The following is a 6429-nucleotide window of genomic DNA, read 5'->3' as shown; positions in this document are numbered from 1 at the left end:
ATCTCGTCCCGTCTTTGTCCTCCCGCAGTCGGGGGCCTCGAGCCCTCCGTTGACGGGACGATCTTGACTCCCGTGGCCGACGGTGTTTGGGCCCTCCGCATCGGGGCGATCAATTCCTGCATTGGGGGGGATGTCAGCTCCCCTGCGCCGGCAATCGGACCCCAGGTGGGGGCTGGTCGAACCTCTGCGTCATTGGAGCTCCCGACTCGAGCTCTCCCGAGACTGCGAGCTTGCGATGTTAACGTCCGCTGGCCGCAGTTAGAGCGATCCCGCGGTGGGGCTCAAAGTTAGTCCCGAGCACGGCCGCCAGTTCCATCGATGTTAGGCTGCAGAGCGACTGGAGATACAACCAGGAAAACAATCGCATCTCCGGCAAGGTAAGAGATTGATAAAAAAGTTTCCCCCGATCCCCTCCACCTCCCCTCACATAAAACATTTACACAAACTTTTAAAACACACTAAAAATAATAATTGTTTTTAAAAAGACGAAAAAACAGACAGACTGTTGGCAGGGCTGCCAATTGATGGTCTAAATATCGCTGTCATTTTGCCCGCATCTGGAAGAGAGTGCAGCCTGTCACTCTCATGTGTGGTGGTTCCACGGCTAATGAGGAGAGGGCAGAGAGCAGCCAGCCAGCAGAATCCGCTGGGCTGTCAGACACTGCCGCGCTGATCGCCCCTGCAATTCAGCCCATGGAGAGCTGACGCAATGGTGTGAGAAGGCTGAGGAATGTGGTGACTTGGGCGGCTACTGCTGCTGCTACTAATTGCACCATGTCAACAAGATAAGTCCGAGAGAGCATCTGAGATTGCGGGATCAGAGTGCACGATGTGGATGGCGATTCCAGAGTCCTGGACACCCAGGACGGAGATTTCAACACTCTTCACCCAGCCCAGACCTCTGCTCCAGCAACCTCACAGCTCTCCAGCAAGAAGAAGAACCTCCAGGTAGGGTAGCCTTCAGTGGCTCCGACACGACCCAACTCTGGGAGTATGCGATGGGACGGTGTGGAGGGAGTGTATAATGGGACAGTGTGGAGCAAGGGTTCCCAACCTGGGGTAAATATACCCCCCAGGGGGTAAATTTCACCTACCCAAGGGGGTACATTTGTTGATTCTGAATGTGTACACATTATTTCTCATTGACTGACTGCGTTTGGTTCTGGTGTACCGGTATCTGTTCATCATTAGTTGTTCATAAATAAGTGAAATAACATTGTTGTTAACGCGGCCAGGGGTAAACGGGACAGGAAAGGTTGGGAACCCTGGTGTAGAGGGCGCGTACAATGGGACAGTGTAGAGAGGATGTGTAACGGGCCAGTGTACAGAGAGTTTGTGACGGGACACTGCGCACACACACACATCAGTCAATCAGTCTCCAGTCATCAGATTACAACATTATTATCCTTATCCACAATGCAGCCTAACCCCCCCCGCGGAGACCAGTTTTCACGGAAGGCATCCAGAGTCCCCGTGGTCTCCAGGGACGTGCGGGTTTGTCCCAATGCTGGGTGTATGTGATGGGATAACTCAGAGGGAGCTTTACTCTGCCTGCCTGCCTCTGTCCGACCCGAAACGTCGCCCATTCCTTCTCTCCTTGAGATGCTCCCTGTTCCGCAGAGTTACTCCAGCATGTTGTGTCTACCTATCTTTATTTTTTTGAATGTCTGGAAAAAATTCTACTGTGTTGGCGTTATTCCACAATACCCCTTTAAGCAGCAACACTGCTCATGTTGGACCCGTTGGTCGCTCGGGGAAGACTAACAATACTTTAAATTACAAATTTGCAGAGTGCTTGTGTAATAAGGCGGAATCTTTCGCATTCAGCACAAAACGAGTGTAGACAATATTTAAACCCTGTCACAATGCAGAGATAACCACATCGTAACAAACAGCTTTTTTAGTCACCTCTTCTTCGAGCGGGAGCTGGGACTGCACGCACATGGTAAGAGGATGCCCTCACACATTTCCATGAAGATACACAGAGCTCGTACACTCTGGAATTTAGAAGAATGAGAGGGATTCTTATTGAAACACATTAGATTATTAAGGGTTTGGACACGCTAGAGGCAGGAAACATGTTCCCGATGTTGGGGGAGCCCAGAACCAGGGGCCACAGTTTAAGAATAAGATAGGTAGACACTTCAAGAGTTCAGAGTCTTTCGTTTGAACATCACAGAGGACACTATCAAGGTGTCCAATTTTAGACCAACATAAACATTACAATTCGTCAGTATAAAAATTTAGAATGGAGTTGAGGAAAAACTTTTTCAAACAGAGAGTTGTTAGTCTGTGGAATTCTCTGCCTCAGAGGGCGGTGGAGGCTGGTTCTCTGGATACTTTCAAGAGAGAGCTAGATAGGGCTCTTAAAGATAGCGGAGTCAAGGGGATATGGGGAGAAGGCAGGAACGGGGTAATGATTGGGGATGATCAGCCATGTTCACAGTGAATGGCAGTGCTGGCTCGAAGGGCCGAATGGCCTACTCCTGCACCTATTGTCTATTGTCTAATACCCAATCAATGACAGAAACACTAGTGGATGTAGTCCGAATACATGTTTTCACCACCAAAACGATTGAATACGATACCAAAGAACTTTATTTATCGCAGGAGAGAAATTGGTCTGCCAACAGGCATAACACACAACGAGAGACAGGAAACATGAAAATAAAGTGACGAGGTCAGGATTTGGGATGTGCAAAGATTGGGGAGGGGAAATGGGGAGTCAGTCTACCCCACGACAGAAGGGGGAGGGGTTATACAGTTTGATAGCCCCAGGGAAGGAAGGATCTCCTGTGGCGTTCTGTGCTGCATCTTGGTGGAACCAGTCTGTTGATCCATGTCCATATCATCCATTCCTTCTGATGAGGGGAAGCTGCTGCCTGAGACCTGGAGCAGGTGACCTGGACCTGATCCTGATCTCTGGCGCAGTCTGTGTGAAGTTTGCATGTTCCCATGGGTTTTCCCCGTTTCCTCCCACATTCCAGAGATATGTGGGTTAGGAAGCTAATTGGCCTCGGTGTGCAGAACATGAGTTGATGGGACTGTGGGAAGTGTCAGGTGGGTTTAGCACAGAAGAGTGTTTAAAGGCTGGTGCCGACTCTCAACATGCTTAAGAAACCATGTACTGGGATGAAGCACAGAGGAAAACAGTGTTCTCGTGCAGAAACCACAAGCAGTTAGCAAGAATGTGAGAGGGTAGTGAGCACGTGGGTCTTTATAGCAAACAGCTTGGAATCTGGAAATAGAGAAGTTTTATTACCATTGGCACTGGTTTATTCCAGTCATGTGCACTGAGTTACAATGAAGGGCCACATTTTGCACGCTATCCAGGCACATCATACCACACATGGCTACATCCGGCAGTGCAAATGGGTAAATCAATCGAGTGCTGAATTTTGTGTTATAGTTACAGGGAAAGTGCTGTTAAAAAAGGTCTAAGGGCAGGGACAAGGTAAATTGGAAGATGGTGAAATCATCCTTCGTAGAGAAGGAGTTGTTGAATTTGCTGGTGTGTGCTATCGTTTCTGCGCAACGACAGAGAAAATGACTGGGGTACGAGTAGTCCTTGATTATGTTGGCTGCTTTCCAACTATCAAACGTTACATCTCCTCCCCATTCTGTCGTGGGGTAGACTGAGACTGACTTTCCCCAATTTTTACACATTTCCCAAGCCCTTCCACTCATCACTTTAATTTCATGTTTCATGTATTTTATGTTTGGTGTGTTTTGCGTTTTTATGACTGTTGGCAGATCAATTTCCCTCCTGGTATAAATCAATTATATCGACAGGTAGATGATCCGTGATCATATTGAATGGTAGGTTGGGCCTGGTTATGAAAGGGCTGCATTCCTTGTGTCCATCATCTATACATAACTAAAACTCTGATTTTGTTATCTCCCGGTTTGGTGGTCATTCTATTTGAGCAAAAACGGTTCACGATAGCATGTTTCGTTCCGATCGGTTGAACGTCGTAAAAGTTAGCGAGGTTTAAAAATCTTAAAAGTTTAAAAATCTTAAAAGTCTTCCCCTGTCACTCCCCGGGACAGTCCACCCCTTCCTGCGCCATCGCGTTTTTACTGGAGCTGAGGATGGCCAGCCCCAAGCAGCCCAGCCCCAAGCGGCCCAGCCCCAAGCAGCCCAGCCCCAAGCAGCCCAGCCCCAAGTGGCCCAGCCCCAAGTGGCCCAGCCCCAAGCAGCCCAGCCCCAAGCAGCCCAGCCCCAAGCAGCCCAGCATGGGAGATCCAGCCCAAAGTCAGAGACCCAGCCCAGCCCGGAGTCGGAGATGTCGCCGCTGTCACCAAACGGAAAGCGGAGACTCTGATCCCGGCGGAGGAGAACAACCAGCGACCAGCGCCCGCTGCGAGTCCCCATCGCACCGCCAATTCCAGCCATTACCCCTCTGGTCCCCCTTGCTGACTCCTCCCCCCCTCCCCCCTGGCTCTTCCCCCGTCTTTTCTCCGAGCTCACTCCCCCCCCCCCCACTCACCCCTCTCTTCCCCACAACTCCCCCCGCCCACACGCTCTCTCGCCCCACACAACCCCCACCCGCCCCGGGGGTGGGGGGGAAGGGAGTGCTCGGGGGTGAGGAGAAATGAGCCGCTCCTGCGCAGTTGGGGGTTATGGGTGAGTGGTGGAATATTGCGTTGGGGAATGGGTTGCGTTGGGAGGCCAGGCCTCCCGAGACTGGGACTCAAGGGGTCCCACTTAGTCTAGTGTATCATAATCCTTTTGCAACATCAAATTCAAATTTCACTTTCATATCATCATTTCCATGTTCGAGCTGGTTCGCACACAACAAAAGCTTCTCACTGGAGCTCGGCACATTGGACAAGAAACTAAAGCCATGTTCCAGTTTCACATCCACTTGTTGGTATTGGTTTATTTTTATCTTGTGTACTGAGATAAAGTAAAAAACACCATATGCTTGAGTACAGATTGACATACACAACTGGAGAAAAATACCAAAGTCCAGAATGTGGCGTTACAGTGTCATAGCTTTACAGTTTCGGGTAAAGTGTAGATAAAAGAAGTGCAAGGTCTGAAATGAGGTAGGTTGGAAGATCAGGACCACACCCTAGTTTATGGGTGTTCACACTGAGAAACTGCACGTAGACAGTTGACTAACAAGCACCTCCAAACTTCCCACGCCCAGTCCACCATCTAAAAGGCTCAAGTTCACACTGTGATTCTCCACGAATATATATATTTTTTTAATTGTGTTTTGCATAGTTTTTCTTTTCACTGTCTTTGTGTAATCTATTTAAAATGTATGTTTTTGTGCATAGTCTAAGTCTTTGAGCCTGTGATGCTGCTGTTAAGCAAGATTTTCATTGTAAAGGGGAGGGGGGTGAGCTTGTGTACCCCACCATTCAGCAGCCGTCAGGTCGAGGCAACAACTCACGTATGCCAGGTGCAGAGTCAATGTCAATAAGCTCCAAGGCATCAAAGATCAAATTGCTGGAGAATCCCAGTGGGCCGGCAGCATCAGTGGATGGAATGTACAATGGACAAAGACTGTGGACAAAGGCAGTGGACTAGTAAAGGTGTCGGGGTAATGGGGAGAAGGCAGGAGAATGGGGTTAATGGGAGAGATAGATCAGCATTGATTGAATGGCAGAGTAGACTCGATGGGCTGAATGGCCTAATTCTGTTCCTAGAACTTCACAACAAAGGCAGTGGACAATGGGTCTGAAGAAAGGTTCCAACCTGATACCTTGTCTCTGCCTTTCCCTCCACAGTTGCTGCCCAGCCCACTGGGTTCTTCCAGCAGTTTGATTTCTACTCGTGTCGTGTGTGGTGTCGAGCTTCTTCAGTGTTGCTGAATCTGCGCTCATCCAGGCAAGTGGAGAATACTCCATCATGCTCCTGACCCGAGCCTCGCATGCATTGGGTGACAGAGTGGCACAGCGGTAGAGTTGCTGCCTCACAGCGCCGGAGACCCTGGTTCCATCCTGACTCTGGGTGCTGTCTGTACGGAGTTTGCACGCTCTCCCCCGTGACCGTGCGGGGGTTTTCTCCGGGTGCTCTAGTTCCCTCTCACACTCCAAAGACGTACAGGTTTGTTGGTTAATTGGCTTCGGTAGAAACTGTCAATGTTCGGCGTGATCGCTGGTCGGCACGGACTCGATGGGCCAAAGGGACTGTTTCCGCGCTCTATCTCATGTATCTGTAAAGTCACTGGTGGTTCTGTGCCTGTTGGCAAACTGTATATATGTATAGTGCCTCAGTCCGAACATGTGGATTGGTCCCAAGGTATATAGTTTGATGATGGAATATGGAAAGGAAGATCTGAAAGTGAAACGGGGATTGTGTGTGTGGTGAAGAGCGCAACATGAACTGAAAGGCACTCAGCTGTCACAGTCACTCTGCCTCTGGGGGGGAGGGAGGGAGGGCACAGGGAGAGGTCACATACAGGGTCAACTAGT

The sequence above is a fragment of the Leucoraja erinacea genome, chromosome 5 (genome assembly GCF_028641065.1).
Source record: "Leucoraja erinacea ecotype New England chromosome 5, Leri_hhj_1, whole genome shotgun sequence".
Lineage (NCBI taxonomy): Eukaryota > Metazoa > Chordata > Chondrichthyes > Rajiformes > Rajidae > Leucoraja > Leucoraja erinaceus.
This window is presented reverse-complemented; position numbering follows the sequence as displayed.